Genomic DNA, 20,694 nt, shown 5'->3' with positions numbered 1-20,694 from the left:
TTTCTGAAAATTGCTGCCAGGGCACATTCATTCCACTGAGTGAGTACGGACCACTTTCTAAACTTCTGACAATATATCTCTACCTCATCCTGACCCTGACACAGAGCCAGCAAGATTTTCTCTGCCTGATCCACTGAATTAGGTTAATCATAAAGCAATCCGAGCGCCAGAAAAAACGCATCAACATCACGCAATGCCGGATCTCCTGGCGCAAGGGAAAATGCCCAGTCTTGAGGGTCGCCACGTAACAAAGAAATAATGATTTTCACTTGTTGAACAGGGTCACCTGAGGAGCGAGGTTTCAAAGCAAGAAACAATTTACAATTATTTTTGAAATTCAGAAACTTAGATCTATCACCAAAAAACAAATCAGGAATTGGAATCCTAGGCTCTAACATTGGATTCTGAACCACAAAATCTTGAATGTTTTGTACCCTTGCAGTGAGATTATCCATACAAGAGAACAGACCTTGAATGTCCATATCTACACCTGAATCTTGAACCACCTAGAGGTAAAGGGAAAAAGAGAGACAAAACACACTGCAAAGAAAAAAAAATGGTCTCAGAACTTCTCTTATCCCTCTATTGAGATGCATTAGTACTTTGGGCCACCTGTACTGTTATTACCTGGTGGTCAGGACAATAATGGACCTGGTGGTTAAGAGCACACGGAATGACCTGATAGTTACTAATAATATAGGACAAGCTCTGAGACGTGGGAACTCTGCTGACCGCAATCCCTAATCCTATCACACACACTAGAAATAGCCGTGGAGCGCTCCTGACGCTCCCTAGGCGCCTCGTCACAGGAACTAGCTAGCCCTAAAGATAGAAAAATAAAGCCTACCTTGCCTCAGAGAAATTCCCCAAAGGAAAAGGCAGCCCCCACATATAATGACTGTGAGTAAAGATGAAAATTACAAACACAGAGATGAAATAGATTTAGCAAAGTGAGGCCCGACTTACTGAACAGACAGAGGATAGGAAACGTAGCTTTGCGGTCAGCATAAAAAACTACAAAAAGACCACGCAGAGGGCGCAAAAAGACCCTCCGCACCGACTCACGGTGCGGAGGCGCTCCCTCTGCGTCCCAGAGCTTCCAGCAAGACAACAATCAAAATAGCAAGCTGGACAGAAAAATAGCAAACCAGAGAAAAACAAGCAGGAACTTAGCTTCTGCTGGGAAGACAGGTCACAAGAACGATCCAGGAGTGAACTAGACCAATACTGGAACATTGACAGGTGGCATGGAGCAATGATCTAGGTGGAGTTAAATAGAGCAGCCAGCTAACGAATTAACCTCGTCACCTGTGGAAGGAACCTCAGAAGCCGCCGCCCCACTCACAACCACCAGAGGAAACCCATGGACAGAACCAGCCGAAGTACCATTCATGACCACAGGAGGGAGCTTGACAACAGAATTCACAACAGACGTCCTCCAGCTCTTCTTGTTAGAACGATTCTTTAATGGACTAAACCCCGAGACACAGGAATGGCTTCAGGACAGGCGGCCAATGACTCTTGAGGAAGCCACTCGTCTGGCCGATGAACATCATGACGCCAGGAGGCCTCAGTTGTCCGGATCAAAGATGTTCACTAGGGGTCCGCCCATGGACCTGGAGGGCCCCAAACCACCGAAGATTGTAGGGGGACCAGCTAGAAACCCGGCCTACCACAGTTCCTCTGGGGCACAATGCCACACCTGCCATCAGCTAGGCCACCTGCAAAGACAATGTCCCAACCGGACTCAGCATACCCAGTGGCCAAAGGCGGGAACAGCTACCTTCCGCCGGGCCGCTGTACACTGCTACCAAGGCGAAGCTGACCCGGCATTGAGGGCTACAACTAACCAAGGGGTGGAGGACATGGAGGAAGTGCTGCATGAAGTAGACCCCGTGCAGGCAGCCCGGGCAGATAATCGACAACAGCATCGACAGGTCGTGTGGGTTAATGGGAAACGCATGCAGGGACTAAGAGATTCCAGAGCAACTTTGACCCTTGTGAAGCCTCATCTCGTCCGGGACCAAGAGAAGACGGACCGGACAGTGGTAGTCCGTGTAGCAGGGGGAGCCATACATCGACTGCCCACTGCCAGGATTCACCTGAACTGGGGAGTTGGGGATGGCCTTGTTGAGGTCGGCTTGATGGAGGATTTGCCTGCAGACGTTTTGCTGGGAAATGCCTTGGGGCCCATGTTGTCTGCCTTCTCGGTTGCCCCTCTAGTTGAGACATATCCTATGACCACCCGGAGACAAGCTCTAGCTGCGGAGGCGGAATCACACTCAGAGGAGGCCCAGGTAAGACATCCCAGCCCTACACGTATTCCCATAGCCAGACACATTTCTTGGGCCACCCCAGATGAATTTAAAAGGGAGTTACTTGAGGATCCTTCATTGGAGGGATATCGGGGGAAGGCACAGGAGGGGAGAGGGGTACTGGAAGGAGAACAGTTTATATGGAAGCAGGGACTCCTCTACCGGATCACAGAGCAGCACCACCACCCAGGGACGAGCCCCACTATAAAACGACAGCTGGTAGTTCCCAAGAAGTATAGGCAGGAGTTACTGCGAATCTCTCATGACATACCCTTGGCCGGGCACTTTGGCGTCAGTCTGACACAAAACTTCTTTTGGCCGGGGGTAACCTATGATGTTTGTCAATACTGCCAGACCTGTGACAGTTGCCAGTGCATTGGCAAGAGGGGAGATCGATGCAAGGCCAAATTACCCCCCCTCCCCATTGTGGAGGAACCATTTAGCCGAGTAGCGGTCGATCTGATAGGGCCGTTAGCCAAACCCAGTCCGTCAGGGAAAAGGTATATATCGACAGTGGTAGATTATGCCACACGGTATCTAGAGGCGGTTGCGTTACCTAACATACTGGCAGAGACGGTGGCGGCTGCCCTGCTCCAGGTTTTCTCATGGGCTGGATTTCCCCGGGAGATTATCTCAGACCAGGGTACCCAGTTTACAGCAGAGGTGACCAACCAACTGTGGAAGCTGTGCGGCGTAAAGTCTATTAGAAGCGCCCCGTACCACCCGCAAACCAATGGGTTGTGTGAACGCTTTAACGGGACGTTAAAACAACTCACTGGGACTTTTACCAGGACCTACAGGGACTGGGAGAAATTCTTGTCTCCCCTCCTGTTTGCCTATCGAGAGGTGCCCCAAGAATCCATGGGGTTCTCCCCATTCGAACTGGTATACGGGAGACGGGTAAGGGGACCCCTAGACTTAGTGCTAGAACACTGGGAAGGGGAGGGCATCATAGAAGGGGTTCCTATTGTACCCTATGTGCTGGAATTCCGGGACCGCCTACAGGAGCTGACCCAGGCTGTACGTGGGAACATGCAGGCGGCCCAGCGGTGCCAGGGCGTATGGTACGATCGGAGGGCCACAGAGCATACCTTGGAAATAGGGCAGAAGGTCCTGGTGTTAGATCCCACTAGGCAGAACAAGTTCCAAGCTGCATGGCAGGGGTCCTACCAGGTAGTGGGGAAAATAGCCGACACAACCTATAATGTCGCCGATTGTGACGACACCAGGGTTATCCGCATGTTCCACGTGAATATGCTGAAGCCCTATCGGGAGCGCCCAGAAGAGGTAGTGGCTATCTGTGCACCTGAAGCAGAGGATTTAGCCGGACTTCCGTTGCCTGATGTCTTAGGGGAGGACTCAGTCTAAAACATGGGACCAGGTACACTGGGGTGAAGACTTAGGTCCCCGGGAGAGACAGCAGGCGGAGGAGTTGTTGAGGCAGTGACAGAGGATGTTTTTGGGGAAACCCGGGTACACTCACCTGGCACAACACAAGGTTGAGACCCAGGATCAGACCCCCTGCGACAACCTCCTTTCCGCGTCCCTGAGTCTGTACGAGAAGGGATGTGACAAGAGATACAAGAGATGTTGAGTTTAGGGGTCATTGAAGAGTCAGATAGTCCCTGGGCATCCCCCGTAGTGTTAGTGCCCAAGAAGGATGGGACTACAAGGTTTTGTGTAGACTATCGTAAGCTCAATGAGAAAACAGTGACGGATGCGTATCCCATGCCGCGTGTGGATGACTTGTTAGACCGGCTGGCGGGGGCAAAGTATTTGACCACCATCGATCTATGCAAAGGCTACTGGCAGATTCCCCTTAGTCCTGATGCTATTCCCAAGTCGGCATTTGTCACCCCGTTTGGCTTATTCCAGTTTCGAGTTATGCCATTTGGGATGAAGACTGCCCCGGCGACCTTCCAGAGGCTGGCTGACCGGCTTCTAGATGGTCTCCAGGACTATGCGTGTGCCTACCTGAATGACATAGCCATCTACAGCGCGACATGGGAAGAGCATCTAAATCACCTAGAGACAGTATTAGACAGGATCCACAAGGCCGGAATCACTCTGAACCCAAACAAATGTCACGTGGGCAAAGCAGAGATTCAGTATTTAGGGCATTGGGTGGGAAGTGGGAAAGAGACCAGAACCAGCTAAGATTGAGGCCATAGCCAAATGGCCCACCCCACGCACTAAAACCCAGGTCATGGCGTTTCTAGGGACAGCGGGGTATTACAGGAAATTTGTTCTCAATTACAGCAGCGTGGCCAAGCCCCTCACTGATCTGACCCGTAAGAACCAACCCCGCCAGGTAACCTGGACCCCAGAGTGTGAGGAAGCCTTCCGCCAGCTAAAGGACGCCCTCACCAATACCCCTGTATTGGCCGCACCCGATCCAACTAAACGTTTCCTGGTTCAGACAGACGCTTCTATGTTTGGATTGGGGGCAGTACTAAGCCAAGTCAGGCCGGATGGCCAAGAACACCCGGTAGCTTACCCGAGTCGGAAACTACTGCCCCGTGAAGTAAGCTATGCGGCCATTGAGAAGGAGTGCCTGGCAATAGTATGGGCACTCAAAAAGTTACAACCATATTTGTATGGACGACAGTTTTCCCTCCTAACGGACCATAATCCCCTAGTCTGGCTTAATCGGGCCTCCGGAGACAACGCCAGATTACTGCGGTGGAGTTTAGCCCTACAACCTCTGGACTTCACCATCCACTACAGACCCGGCAAAGACAACGGTAATGCCAATGGACTAAGTCAACAAACGGAACTTGTACCAACCCCATAAACTTCGGTCATCCCCAAACCGATCCGTTAAGGATCAGAGTGTGTATGCCGATCGCGTCGCTGAAAAGGGGAGCCGTGTTACAGAACCCCAGCACCAAAAATATGTTATGCTATATATATATTCTGTATAATAGTTTCCATGTGAAATGCATCAGTCCACAGGCTGCATCCCTGGACAAGATATTCTGTTTCTTACCTCCCCCCACTTTTGTAATTCCCACAGTAAATACCAGCAGGCTCCGGCCCCCTGCGGATATTGTAATGTATGTCTGGCCTGCTTTTTCTATTGACCTGCCCTGTGTATCTATGTTATATATTTTGTGTGTTGTAAATAAAGTGGGTTCTTTTAGACTGGAAATACCTGGAGTAGCAGTCAACTTTTATATGCTCCCATGTAGTCAAGAAATTCTAACCAGCGTCCTTCATTCAGACTCCAGCCAAAGCAGAGTGGACCTCCGGAACACGGGGTGGTACTGAAAGAGGTACCCCAGATTGGTAGACTCCGTTACAGCGCCCACTTTCTCCGGCTCTGGCTTCAGGGTGTTCCCGCCTACCCGGTGCCCCAGGTAGTGAACCTCCCTCATGCCCATCTGGCACTTTCCCGGCTTGATAGTCAGTCCTGCTTGGTTAATTCGCCTGAGCACCTCCTCGAGATGCTGCAGGTGTTCCTCCCAGGAGGAACTGAAGATGGCAATGTCATCCAAATATGCCACGTGTACTTCTCCAGTCCCTGAAGCAGGAGGTTGACCATCCGCTGGAAAGTGGCAGGGGCATTCTTCATGCCGAAGGGCATGACCGTGGACTCGTACAGTCCGAAGGGCGTGATAAAGGCGGACTTCTCCTGCGCCTCGGGGCTCAGGGGAATCTGCCAGTATCCTCTACTCAGATCCATTATTGTTAGGTAATCTGCGCCAGCTAAACTATCCAGCAGCTCTTCGATGCGCAGCATTGGGTGCGCGTCAGAGGCTGTGATGGCGTTGAGCCCCCTGTAGTCCACGCAGAACCGGGTGGTCCGGTCTTTCTTTGGCACGAGAACTACGGGTGAGGCCCATGCGCTCTTTGACCATCGAATCACCCCCAGCTGTAACATCTCATCGATCTCTTGGCGCATAATCTGCTGCACCTGGTCAGAGATTCGATAGGGTGTTCGCCGTAGTGGGGCGTGATTCCCGGTGTCCACCTCGTGGACTGCTAACTCAGTCCTCCCAGGTAGGTTGGAGAACACGACCCGGAAGGGTTCCAGTGTGGTTTGCCACTGCAACTGCTGGGGTTCAGTTAATGAGGCGCTTACCTCCACGTCCTCGATGGACCCATTGGCCTTGGCTTGGGCCAGAATGTCCAGGAGGGTGTCTTCCTCCCCGTCTTCGGGCAAGCTGCAGACCGGTAGGACGAAAGGTTCACGTTCGTGATGAGCCTTCATCATGTTGACGTGAAAGGCCTTTCGCCTACCCCGAGCGTGGTCAAGTGTGACCACGTAGGTGACCGGGTTGAGCTGTTGGTGGACGACGTACGGGCCCTCCCAGGCTGCCTGAAGCTTATCCTTTGGTACAGGGACCAGGACCCACACCTTTTGACCCACGTGGTAGGTCCGCTCTCGGGCGTTCTGGTCGTACCAGTGCTTCTGGTCAGCCTGAGCCTGCGTCATGTTGTCTGCATCTTGTCACGGAAGCGCATTACATACTCCACTATGGACACTTCAGAAGGGTTCGGCTCCTCTTCCCAGGATTCTCTTACCAACCCAAGGGGTCCCCGGACTCGCCTGCTGTACAGGAGCTCAAAGGGGGAGAACTGTTGTGAATTCTGCTCTTGGGTTCCCTCCAGTGGTTGTAGGTGGGAATGCAGTTGTCTCTGACTCGCAGTCCTGGCCAGGTGTATCGGATGATTACAATTCTGACTGGGATATTTAGGTGTGCAGGATCCTTTAGCCCTTGCCAGTTGTCAATGTTTCTTGTGAAGTGTTGGATCACTTTCTGGCTTCTTCTGCTTGCTGCCAAATTCAGCAAAGATAAGTGTTTGTTTTTTTTGTATCTGTGGCACACTACTGTGTGCTTGTTTCAGTTTTATTCCTGCTCTGATTGTAGGATTCACTGGAGTTGCAGATTTAAGCTCCTACATCTTTTAGTTAGATGTAGGAAGTTTTTTGTATATTCTGCTGTGGATGTTTTGAAGGGTTTTAATACTGACCGCACAGAACTCTGTCCTATTCTGTCCTATCTAGCTAGAGTGGCCTCCTGTGCTAATCCTCTTTTTCTGCCTGTGTATGTTTTTTCCTCTCCGACTCATCGCCAATATTTGTGGGGGGCTGTCTATCCTTTGGAGATTTTCTCTGAGGCAAGATAGTATTCCATTTCCATCTTTAGGGGTATTTAGTCCTCCGGCTGTGACGAGTTGTTTAGGTGTGTTAGGTACACTCCACGGCTACTTCTAGTTGCGGTGTTAAGTTCAGGATTGCGGTCAGTATAGTGGAACCTCTTGGTAAGCAAATAGCAGGTGTGGGAGGTACCGCTCCCAGTCGTGCCCTTGGGTCTCAACCAGCATGCGTAGCATCTGCTTGAGAGTACCATTGAAGCATTCACACAAGCCATTGGTCTGTGGGTGATACGCACTCGATACCAGGTGTGTTGTGAATTCTGTGGCAGAGCTCCCTCCTGTGGTCACAAGTGGTACTTCGGTTGATTCTCTCTGTGAGCTTCTGTTGGTGGAGGGAAGTGGTACTGCGGCTTCTGAGTTTCCTCCCTCAGGTGATCTGGTGAGGTCGTTAGGTGCTTCTCTACTTAACTCCACCTAATGCTTTGATCCTGGCTTCCTGTCAATGTTCCAGTGTTGGACTTGCTTTTCCCTGGATCATTCCTGTGGCCTGCTGCTTTGCATAGCTAAGTTCTTCTTTGATATTTGTTTGCTATTTTTTCTGTCCAGCTTGTCTAATATTTGCTGGAAGCTCTGGGACACAAAGGGTGTACCTCCGTGCCGTTAGTTCGGTATGGAGGGTCTTTTTGCCCCCTTTGCGTGGTTTTCTTTAGGGTTTTGTGTAGACCGCAAAGTTACCTTTTCTATCCTCGATCTGTTAAGAAAGTCGGGCCTCACTTTGCTGAATCTATTTCATCTCTACGTTTGTCTTTTCATCTTAACTCACAGTTATTATATGTGGGGGGCTGCCTTTTCCTTTGGGGTATTTCTCTGAGGCAAGGTAGGCTTATTTTCTATCTTCAGGCTAGTTAGTTTCTCAGGCTGTGCCGAGTTGCATAGGCAGAGTTAGGCGCAATCCACGGCTGCCTATAGTGTTGTTTGGAGAGGATTAGGGATTGCGGTTTGCATAGTTCCCACGTCTCAGAGCTCGTTCTATGATTTTGGGTTATTGTCAGATCACTGTATGTGCTCTGACCGCTATGTCCATTGTGGTACTAAATTGCCTTTCATAACAGTACAGGAAGCCTAAAGTACTAATGATTCTCAATAGAGGGAAAAAAGAAGTTCTGAGACCATTTTTTTTTCTTTGCACTGTGTTTTGCCTTTTTTTTCCCCTAGACATTTGGGTGGTTCAGTACACAGGTGTAGCGATGGACATTAGAAGTCTGTCTTCATTTGTGGATCAGCTCTTGGCAAGAGTACAAAAGATTCAAGACACTATTGATCAGAAAGCTATGTTGGAACCAAGAATTCCTATTCCTGATTTGTTTTTTGGAGATAGAACTAAGTTTCTGAGTTTCAAAAGCATTTTTGGTGCCAAAGATATTTCATCGAATTTAGGGTAACTTTGGGCTGCTGATTCTGAATATGTCATCAGTTTTGCCAGATTGGCTCAAGTTTTTGAGATTTTTGGTATCTTATTTATAGCACTTGTTGGTAAATGCGACGCATCATCTCATTAATTTCTTTGGATTAGTACTTGAACTGAGCAGTTCTCAATATAGTTTTGTGTTAATTAGTGTTCTAAAAGTTTGTTCATAGCTTGATTTTTGCACTAACTTTATGTTGTTGTCTGTTTTCCAGTGAAAAGCATGAACTCATCAAGAAGAAGTTGTCTTAACGATCCAGACTCATTCTGTTACATTTGTGGTGAATACACACTGCCAAAACATAGAAGAAACATAACAGACTTCGTAAAAAAAGTGTATTTTGCCTATTTTGGGGTTATGCTTGGGGACCAAGACAAGTTTTGGGCACCACACATAGTGTGCAAAGCATGTATCGAATTATTACGAAAATGGAGCAAAGGACAAAGAAAAAGCTTCAAATTTGGTGTTCCAATGGATGGTGTGGAGAGAGCAAAAAAATCATCATGATGACTGTTATTTCTGTGCAGTGCAAGTGCAAGGATTCAATAAGCATAAGAAACGAAAATGGGAGTATCCTAACATGGAATCTGCAAGAAGTCCTGTCCCTCATTGTGAAGATGTGCCTGTACCTGTGGTTACCATGTTACCTGACCTTCCCCCACCTGATGATGATGAAGTGTGTATTGGCAGTGTGTATTCACCACAAATGTAACAGAATGAGTCTGGATCGTTAAGACAACTTCTTCTTGATGAGTTCATGCTTTTCACTGGAAAACAGACAACAACATAAAGTTAGTGCAAAAATCAAGCTATGAACAAACTTTTAGAACACTAATTAACACAAAACTATATTGAGAACTGCTCAGTTCAAGTACTAATCCAAAGAAATTAATGAGATGATGCGTCGCATTTACCAACAAATGCTATAAATAAGATACCAAAAATCTCAAAAACTTGAGCCAATCTGGCAAAACTGATGACATATTCAGAATCAGCAGCCCAAAAATACCCCAAATTCATTAAAATATTTTGGACACCAGAAAAATTTTTTTTTTTTGTTGACCTAATTGTAAATTATTTCTGGCCTTGAAACCTCGCTCCTCTGGTGATCCAGTTCAAGAGGTTTTGATTGTTATTTCTTTTTTGCGTGGCGACCCTCAGGACTGGGCATTTTCTCTTGCGCCAGGAGATCCTGCATTGAGTAATATCGATGCGTTTTTCCTGGCGCTCGGATTGCTGTACGATGAACCTAATTCAGTGGATCAGGCAGAGAAAAATTTGCTGGCTCTGTCAGGGTCAGGATGAGATAGAGGTATATTGTCAGAAATTTAGAAAGTGGTCCGTGCTCACTCAATGGAATGAATCTGCGCTGGCAGCTATGTTCAGAAAGGGTCTCTCTGAAGCCCTTAAAGATGTCATGGTGGGATTTCCTATGCCTGCTGGTTTGAATGAGTCTATGTCTTTGGCCATTCAAATCGGTCGACGCTTGCGTGAGCGTAAATCTGTGCACCATTTGGCGGTATTACCTGAGCTTAAACCTGAGCCTATGCAGTGCGATAGGACTTTGACCAGAGTTAAACGGCAAGAACACAGACGTCTGAATGGGCTGTGTTTCTACTGTGGTGATTCCAATCATGCTATCTCTGATTGTCCTAAGCGCACTAAGCGGTTCGCTAGGTCTGCCACCATTGGTACGGTACAGTCAAAATTTCTTCTGTCCGTTACCTTGATCTGCTCTTTGTCATCGTATTCTGTCATGGCATTTGTGGATTCAGGCGCTGCCCTGAATTTGATGGACTTGGAGTATGCTAAGCGTTGTGGGTTTCTCTTAGAGCCCTTGCAGTGTCCTATTCCATTGAGAGGAATTGATGCCACGCCTTTGGCCAAGAATAAGCCTCAATACTGGACCCAGCTGACCATGTGCATGGCTCCTGCACATCAGGAGGTTATTCGTTTTCTGGTGTTGCATAATCTGCATGATGTGGTCGTGTTGGGGTTGCCATGGCTACAAGCCCATAATCCAGTATTAGATTGGAAATCCATGTCGGTGTCCAGCTGGGGTTGTCAGGGGGTACATGGTGATGTTCCATTTCTGTCAATTTCATCATCCACCCCTTCTGAGGTTCCAGAGTTCTTGTCTGATTACCGGGATGTATTTGATGAGCCCAAGTCCGATGCCCTACCTCCGCATAGGGATTGTGATTGTGCTATCAATTTGATTCCTGGTAGTAAATTCCCAAAAGGTCGACTGTTTAATTTATCCGTGCCTGAGCACGCCGCTATGCGCAGTTATGTGAAGGAATCCCTGGAGAAGGGGCATATTCACCCGTCATCGTCACCATTAGGAGCAGGGTTCTTTTTTGTAGCCAAGAAGGATGGTTCGCTGAGACCTTGTATAGATTACCGCCTTCTAAATAAGATCACGGTTAAATTTCAGTACCCCTTGCCATTGTTATCCAATTTGTTTGCTCAGATTAAGGGGGCTAGTTGGTTCACCAAGATAGATCTTCGTGGTGCGTATAATCTGGTGCGAATCAGGCGAGATGAATGGAAAACTGCATTTAATACGCCCGAGGGTCATTTTGAGTATCTAGTGATGCCATTCGGACTTGCCAATGCTCCATCAGTGTTTCAGTCCTTTATGCATGACATCTTCCGAGAGTACCTGGATAAATTCCTGATTGTGTACTTGGATGACATTTTGATCTTCTCGGATGATTGGGAGTCTCATGTGAAGCAGGTCAGAACAGTTTTTCAGGTCCTGCGTGCTAATTCTTTGTTTGTGAAGGGATCAAAGTGTCTCTTTGGTGTGCAGAAGGTTTCATTTTTGGGGTTCATCTTTTCCCCTTCTACTATCGAGATGGATCCTGTTAAGGTCCAAGCCATCCATGATTGGACTCAGCCGACATCTCTGAAAAGTCTGCAAAAGTTCCTGGGCTTTGCTAATTTTTATCGTCGCTTCATCTGCAATTTTTCTAGTATTGCCAAACCATTGAACGATTTGACCAAGAAGGGTGTTGATTTGGTTAATTGGTCTTCTGCTGCTGTGGAAGCTTTTCAAGAGTTGAAGCGTCGTTTTTCTTCTGCCCCTGTGTTGTGTCAACCAGATGTTTCTCTTCCGTTCCAGGTCGAGGTTGATGCTTCTGAGATTGGAGCAGGAGCTGTTTTGTCGCAGAGAGGTTCTGATTGCTCAGTGATGAAACCATGCGCTTTTTTTTCCAGGAAGTTTTCGCCTGCTGAGCGAAATTATGATGTGGGCAACCGAGAGTTGCTGGCCATGAAGTGGGCATTCGAGGAGTGGCGTCATTGGCTTGAAGGAGCTAAGCATCGCATGATGGTATTGACTGATCATAAGAGCTTGACTTATCTTGAGTCTGCTAAGCGATTGAATCCTAGACAGGCTCGTTGGTCGCTGTTTTTTGCCCGTTTTGACTTTGTGATTTCGTACCTTCCAGGCTCTAAAAATGTGAAGGCGGATGCTCTGTCTAGGAGTTTTGTGCCCGACTCTCCGGGTTTGTCTGAGCCGGCGGGTATCCTCAAGGAAGGAGTAATTGTGTCTGCCATCTCCCCTGATTTGCGGCGGGTGCTGCAAAAATTTCAGGCTAATAAACCTGATCGTTGTCCAGCGGAGAGACTGTTTGTCCCTGATAGGTGGACCAATAAAGTTATCTCTGAGGTTCATTGTTCGGTGTTGGCTGGTCATCCTGGAATCTTTGGTACCAGAGAATTAGTGGCTAGATCCTTTTGGTGGCTGTCTCTGTCGCGGGATGTGCGTGTTTTTGTGCAGTCCTGTGGGATTTGTGCTCGTGCTAAGTCCTGCTGTTCTCGTGCCAGCGGGTTGCTTTTGCCCTTGCCGGTCCCGAAGAGGCCTTGGACACATATCTCTATGGATTTTATTTCTGATCTTCCAGTTTCTCAAAAGATGTCAGTCATTTGGGTGGTCTGTGATCGCTTTTCTAAGATGGTCCATCTGGTACCCTTGTCTAAATTGCCTTCCTCCTCTGATTTGGTGCCATTGTTCTTCCAGCATGTGGTTCATTTACATGGCATTCCAGAGAATATCGTTTCTGACAGAGGTTCCCAGTTTGTTTCAAGGTTTTGGCGAGCCTTTTGTGGTAGGATGGGCATTGACTTGTCTTTTTCCTCGGCTTTCCATCCTCAGACTAATGGCCAGACCGAACGAACCAATCAGACCTTGGAAACATATCTGAGATGCTTTGTTTCTGCCGATCAGGATGACTGGGTGTCCTTTTTGCCTTTGGCTGAGTTCGCCCTTAATAATCGGGCCAGCTCGGCTACCTTGGTTTCGCCATTTTTCTGCAATTCTGGGTTCCATCCTCGTTTCTCTTCAGGACAGGTTGAGTCTTCGGACTGTCCTGGTGTGGATACTGTGGTGGACAGGTTGCAGCAGATTTGGACTCATGTAGTGGACAATTTGACCTTGTTCCAGGAGAAGGCTCAACGTTTCGCTAATCGCAGACGCTGTGTGGGTCCCCGACTTCGTGTTGGGGATCTGGTTTGGTTATCTTCTCGTCATATTCCTATGAAAGTTTCCTCTCCTAAGTTTAAACCTCGTTTCATTGGTCCGTATAGGATTTCTGAGGTTCTTAATCCTGTGTCTTTTCGTCTGACCCTTCCAGATTCTTTTTCCATACATAACGTATTCCATAGGTCATTGTTGCGGAGATACGTGGCACCTATGGTTCCATCTGTTGATCCTCCTGCCCCGGTTTTGGTGGAGGGGGAATTGGAGTATATTGTGGAGAAGATTTTGGATTCTCGTGTTTCTAGACGATAACTCCAGTATCTGGTTAAATGGAAGGGTTATGCTCAGGAAGATAATTCCTGGGTCTTTGCCTCTGATGTCCATGCTCCCGATCTTGTTCGTGCCTTTCATGTGGCTCATCCTAGTCGGCCTGGGGGCTCTGGTGAGGGTTCGGTAACCCCTCCTCAAGGGGGGGGTACTGTTGTGAATTCTGTGGCAGAGCTCCCTCCTGTGGTCACAAGTGGTACTTCGGTTGATTCTCTCTGTGAGCTTCTGTTGGTGGAGGGAAGTGGTACTGCGGCTTCTGAGTTTCCTCCCTCAGGTGATCTGGTGAGGTCGTTAGGTGCTTCTCTACTTAACTCCACCTAATGCTTTGATCCTGGCTTCCTGTCAATGTTCCAGTGTTGGACTTGCTTTTCCCTGGATCATTCCTGTGGCCTGCTGCTCTGCATAGCTAAGTTCTTCTTTGCTATTTGTTTGCTATTTTTTCTGTCCAGCTTGTCTAATATTTGCTGGAAGCTCTGGGACACAAAGGGTGTACCTCCGTGCCGTTAGTTCGGTACGGAGGGTCTTTTTGCCCCCTTTGCGTGGATTTCTTTAGGGTTTTGTGTAGACCGCAAAGTTACCTTAGGGTTAGGGTTACCTTTTCTATCCTCGATCTGTTAAGAAAGTCGGGCCTCACTTTGCTGAATCTATTTCATCTCTACGTTTGTCTTTTCATCTTAACTCACAGTCATTATATGTGGGGGGCTGCCTTTTCCTTTGGGGTATTTCTCTGAGGCAAGGTAGGCTTATTTTCTATCTTCAGGCTAGTTAGTTTCTCAGGCTGTGCCGAGTTGCATAGGCAGAGTTAGGCGCAATCCACGGCTGCCTCTAGTGTTTGGAGAGGATTAGGGATTGCGGTTTGCAGAGTTCCCACGTCTCAGAGCTCGTTCTATGATTTTGGGTTATTGTCAGATCACTGTATGTGCTCTGACCGCTATGTCCATTGTAGTACTGAATTGCCTTTCATAACACAGGTGCTTCACCTGCATTCTCTTACAGAGAGCCTCCATTAGGCGAGACATAAATTGGGTCCCTTGATCAGTAAGCATTTCCCTGGGAAATCCTACACGTGAAAAGATGGCCAACAGGGAATCCGCCACCTTATCTGCCCTAGTTGACGACAGAGCTACTGCCTCTGGGTACCGGGTAGCGTAGTCTACCACAGTAAGGATGTATTGCTTTCCAGAGCTGCTGGAGACAGCCAGCGGGCCCACAATGTCCACCGCGATCCTCTGGAAAGGCTCCTCTATCACTGGCAAAGGGATCAGGGGAGCCTTAAGAGCAGGCCCCGCCTTCCCCACTCTGACATGTGATACAGGAGCGGTAGTAGTTTGACACATCTGTCCCCATCTTAGGCCAATAGAAATGTTGAGACAGCTGGGCCTTAGTTTTGCTGATCCCCAAGTGTCCAGCTAGCGGGATTTCATGGGCAATCCGTAACAGCTCACCCCGGGATTGCTGCGGGACGACCAGCTGTCTTTCCCTCAACCACTCCTTTTACGATTCTCCGGGTACTGTCTCCCGGTATAACCTTCCTCGTTCCTAGAACACCCTCTCCTTATCAGTCTCGGAGGTGGGCATCTCGGCGAGTTGTCTCAAACTCTCTAGGCTCGCATCTGTGCGCAGAGCGGCCTGGAACTCCTGGCTAGGAGAAGCCGGAAGCAATGTCAGGGTCCCTTCCCTACGGGAATACTCTTGGACCTGATCTGGGTCCACCTCTGGTTCAGTCACACTGATGACTGAGGAGGGCCCGGAAGGCCTACAGTTATCTGCGTTCCGGGCACTCTGACTGCGGGTGACAGCAGCTACGTAGGCTGTCTCCCCAGGGGTTTCTACAGACCCATCAGCCGGCGCTGCTATGGGCTCTACCTCCCCATCCACCCCCAACACTCCAGGGGCAGTGCTACTTATGGGCCAGTTACCTTCCTCTGTGGCACTGGTCACTTTTATGGCATCACCTTCCTCACGGTTCCCATGCATCTCCCCATTTCCTGTAGCACCGACACTTGCCCCTGTTAGGGGTTCCTCAGCCGTCTCACTCCGCAGAGCGACGTGGCTGGGCACGCCTGTACCTATGGACACATTAACCTTCACAGAAAAATTATTATCAGGTTCAGTTGGCACAGGTAGAACATTTTCACCATCAATCCTAGGAAAAAAATGGTTATTAGATGCATCATTACAAGATAAAGCATGGTCAGGTAACACATGCGATTTCCCATCATCATCAGGGTTAATGCTACCCTTATTAGCAGATTTGGGAGGGGTGTCCGGGTTGCAGTATGCAACCATCCTCCCTAAATCAGTCCCCAGCAAAACATCAGTGGGCAAATTATCAGACATCCCCACTTCCTTCACCCCGCTCCCGGCACCCCAATCAATATAAACCCGGGCCATCGGTAAGGGACAGCTGATGCCCCCAATCCCAGTGACAGTTAGGGTTTTCCCCAGAATGATTTCTTCAGGGGCCGCCAGTTCGGGTCGGATGAGGGTTTGTTCAGCCCCGGTGTCCTTGAGGCCTGTACCAACATGGCCTCCCACAGTGACGTGCTGTACGTTGTCACACACCCTCCCAACCACACTACCCACCAAAAGAACTGCCGCATTAGGCCCTGGGGCCTTGGATGAGGGGTTCTTCTGCTTGTCTGGACAGTTGGGACTGATATGACCAGGCCGATTGCAGAACTAACACTTGCGGGGTTTGGTGGTAGGTCTGGTGTTGTTGGCCACAGGGCCAGGACCTCTGGTGTGTTGGCTGGCAGGGGTACTGGCGTTGGATGCAGGCTTACCCCCTCTCCAGCTGGTGGTGACTGGCTTCCACGCTTCCGATCTACGGTTGGCCTCATAGGCATTGGCAATCTGCGCTGTTTTCGTCACGTCTTTGGGTTCTCTGTCCATCACGAACTGTCGCACCTCAGCTGGGCAAAGATGAAAGAATTGGTCTTTGATCATCAGGTCTCGCAGCTGTGCAAAGGTGGTCACTGACAGTCCTTGGGTCCACTGGTCAAAGTGGGTCCCCAGTCCATGCACATCACTGTAACTGTCGTGTGGGCCACGTTGGAGGGTCCGGAACTTTCTACGGTACACCTCGGGTGTAAGCTGGTACTTTGCTATCAGGGCCTGCTTGATGGCCTCATAGTCTTCATTTTGTTCTTGAGGGAGGGCAGCAAACACCTCCAGAGCTTTGCCTCTCAGCCCTGGTGTCAGGTATCGTGCCCATTCATCTGTAGGCAGCCGGTACTGTCTGCAGGCTTTCTCAAAGGCCCGCAGAAAAGTGTCCAAGTCCCTGTCCTTCTCCATAACAGGAAAGTGATCGGGCCGGGGCTTCGGCATTTGAGCGCTGCTGGGCTCACGGCTCTGGGCGGTGGAGGGCATCTCCCCCTGCCGGAGCATCTCCCGTTCATGTTCTCGCTGGGCTTGGCGCTCGGCTCTCTCAGCCTCCCGCTCGGCTCTGGCCTCTCTCTCGGCTTGCTGAATCAGCTGCCGACGTCCCTCATGGTCGTCAGTGGGGAATTCTTTCAAGGCCACCTGCAGGTGGGGGTCCAATTCGCCCGGATTGCTAACAGGGCCAGCATTCAGTGGTTGGACCTCTGCTGCAGCACCATGTTCGCTTGTGCTGGCTTCTGCAGCCTCTGAGCTCTGAGAGTGGTCTAGAGCGGCTTCCCATTGCACCAGATCTGCGACCAGTTGGGCTTTGTTTTTGCTTGCAAAGTCAATGTGCTGTGACTTGCATAAGGCAACAAGGGTGTCTCTGGTCTGCTGCTCATAAAAGACTTCTCCCAGCACAACCATGGTTGCCAAATAAAAGATAGGACAGGAAAACAAGGAGAAGGGTAGGGGATAATTACCAGTACACAATTGTCTCAAGACTAGTAAATACTGAGTTCGTTCTCCAAACTTATTTGCGCAGAGTCCTCGCAAGAACTTTGCAAGTTTTTAGTGAGAGGAATGATCACTCAAACCAAATCACTAATCAGGGGTGGATTAAGGGTAGCCAGGGCCCCGGGCTGTTCACACACTGTGGGCCCCCCCGGTCATGTGACGGGGGTCATGTGACGGGGGTCATGTGACGGGGGTCATGATATACCCGAACCAGATTATTCCAGAAAAATGGCCGGGCCCTACTCTACTGTAACCTATTAAATATTTGTTAAAATCTGCAATACAATTTAGGTATATCTTGACCAATAATATCACATACAAGGAACAAATACCACCGCACCATGACCAGACCACAAATTACAACCACAGTGATCGAATAATATCACATACAAGGAACAAATACCACCGCACCATGTCAACACCACATATTACCACCACTTGGTGACCAAATAGCACATACAAGGGACAAATACCACAACACCATTTCTAGACCACATATTACCACCACATAGTGACTGAATACTACAATAATGATCAGTAATGAAAAAAAACAAAAAACACAATACTATCACCATAAGTGCCAGTATTCACAGGAGATCTGTAATTAGTATGCAGTGTCTGTGTAGAGGTAATACAGAGATCACTGGTGGTATTATACACAGGAGCTCTGTATATAATGTATAGGTAATACAGTGATCACTGGTGACATTGTACACAGGACCTTTGTATATAGTATACAGTGTATAGTGTCAGTGTATAGGTAACACTGACTCACCAGTGACGTCTCTAGGTGAAGTCCTTCATCTTTCATCCAGCACAGACCGCCATCATTTCTTCCAGCCAGGACTCGTTTCTGCAGGAAATAACACAGTTATCTCGAGCTCCGCTTGTAGGACACATTACTTAATTTTTCACAACTTCTACATTACACCACATGAAGATAAAAAGGCGATATAGTGTCACTCTGCACAGTAACAGAACCGCCCCCCCATTTAGAACAGTATACTCAAAAAATAAAATAAATACATCACTGCAGTAATAATATCCCTTAATTAGCCCCTATGGTAATAATATTCCCCACCCTGGCCCCGTTTATCTCATTCCTGGCTCCAGCCATATGTTCTCCCATCCTGCACTCATGAGTATCCATTCTACCCCATATGATCTCCCCATCCTGCCCCATCTGTCTCCATCGTATCCATCCTGCCCCATGATCCAATCCTGCCCCATGTCTCCAATCATGCCCCGTGTCTACATTCTGCCCATGCCTCCAGTCCTGCCCCCAGTGTGTCCAGCATATTACCCCCAGTGTCTCCAGCAATCTGCCCCAGTATGTCCAGCATATTGCCCCCAGACAGTGTGTCCAGCAATCTGCCCCAGTGTGTCCAGCATATTGCCCCCAGTGTGTCCAGCAATCTGCCCCAGTGTGTCTAGCATATTACCACCAGTGTGTCCAGCAATCTGGCCCAATGTCTCCAGCAATCATCTGCCCCAGTGTCTCCAGCATTGCCCATGTGTGTCCAGCAATCATCTGCCCCAGTGTCTTCAGCAATCTGCCCCACTGTCTCCAGCATTGCCCCCAGTCTGTCCTCCAGCAATCTGCCCCACTGTCTCCAGCATTGCCCCACTGTCTCCAGCATTGCCCCACTGTCTCCAGCATTGCCCCCAGTGTGTCCTCCAATCTGCCCCAGTGTCTCCAGCATTGCCCTTAGTGTGTCCTCCAATCTGCCCCAGTGTCTCCAGCATTGCCCCCAGTGTGTCCTCCAATCTGCCCCACTGTCTACAGCATTGCCCCCAGTGTGTCCTCCAATCTGCCCCACTGTCTCCAGCATTGCCCCCAGTGTGTCCTCCAATCTGCCCCACTGTCTCCAGCATTACCCCCAGTGTGTCCTCCAATCTGCCCCAGTGTCTCCAGCATTGCCCCCCAGTGTGTCCTCTAATCTGCCCCACTGTCTCCAGCACTGCCACCAGTGTGTCCTCCAATCTGCCCCAGTGTCTCCAGCATTGCCCTTAGTGTGTCCTCCAATCTGCCCCAGTGTCTCCAGCATTGCCCCAGTGTGTCCTCCAATCTGCCCCAGTGTCTCCAGCATTGCCCTTAGTGTGTCCTCCAATCTGCCCCACTGTCTCCAGCATTGCCCCCAGTGTGTCCTCCAGCATTGCCCCCCAGTGTCCTCCAGCATTGCCCCCCAGTGTGTCCTCCAGCATGGCCCCCCAGTGTGTCCTCCAGCATTGCCCTTACTGTGTCCTGCAATCTGCCCCAGTGTCTCCAGCATTGTCCCCCAGTGTGTCCTCCAATCTGCCCCAGTGTGTCCTCCAGCATTGCCCCCCAGTGTGTCCTCCAGCATTGCCCCCGTGTGTCCTCCAGCATTGCCCCCCAGTGTGTCCTCCAGCATTGCCCCCCAGTGTGTCCTCCAGCATTGCCCCCCAGTGTGTCCTCCAGCATTGCCCCCCAGTGTGTCCTCCAGCATTGCCCCCCAGTGTGTCCTCCAATCTGCCCCACTGTCTCCAGCATTGCCCCCCCAGTGTGTCCTCCAATCTGCCCCACTGTCTCCAGCATTGCCCCCCCAGTGTGTCCTCCAATCTGCCCCAGTGTCTCCAGCATTGCCCCCCAGTGTGTCCTCCAATCTGCCCCAGTGTCTCCAGCATTGCCCTTAGTGTGTCCTCCAATCTGCCCCAGTGTCTCCAGCATTGCCCCCAGTGTGTCCTCCAATCTGCCCCAGTGTCTCCAGCATTGCCCTTAGTGTGTCCTCCAATCTGCCCCACTGTCTACAGCATTGCCCCCAGTGTGTCCTCCAATCTGCCCCACTGTCTCCAGCATTGCCCCCAGTGTGTCCTCCAATCTGCCCCAGTGTCTCCAGCATTGCCCTTAGTGTGTCCTCCAATCTGCCCCAGTGTCTCCAGCATTGCCCCAGTGTGTCCTCCAATCTGCCCCAGTGTCTCCAGCATTGCCCTTAGTGTGTCCTCCAATCTGCCCCACTGTCTCCAGCATTGCCCCCAGTGTGTCCTCCAGCATTGCCCCCCAGTGTCCTCCAGCATTGCCCCCCAGTGTGTCCTCCAGCATTGCCCCCAGTGTCTCCAGCATTGCCCTTACTGTGTCCTGCAATCTGCCCCACTGTCT

General features: G+C 49.7%; 1 long non-coding RNA gene across 1 annotated transcript in view; it reads right to left on the bottom strand.

Moving 5' to 3' along the window:
- The window catches only part of LOC138641561 (uncharacterized), a 31,302-nt gene extending 12,867 nt beyond the window's left edge, over positions 1–18,435 (bottom strand). The window contains exon 1 of the long non-coding RNA XR_011313912.1: positions 18,352–18,435. This is a non-coding gene — a long non-coding RNA (uncharacterized lncRNA). The remainder of the gene's footprint in view (positions 1–18,351) is intronic.
- Positions 18,436–20,694: the final 2,259 nt, after the last annotated feature.

The sequence above is a fragment of the Ranitomeya imitator genome, chromosome 6 (assembly GCF_032444005.1).
Source record: "Ranitomeya imitator isolate aRanImi1 chromosome 6, aRanImi1.pri, whole genome shotgun sequence".
In the NCBI taxonomy this organism is placed as follows: domain Eukaryota; kingdom Metazoa; phylum Chordata; class Amphibia; order Anura; family Dendrobatidae; genus Ranitomeya; species Ranitomeya imitator.
The sequence above is the reverse complement of the archived record's forward strand: the minus strand, read 5'-3'. Positions and strand labels throughout refer to the sequence as shown.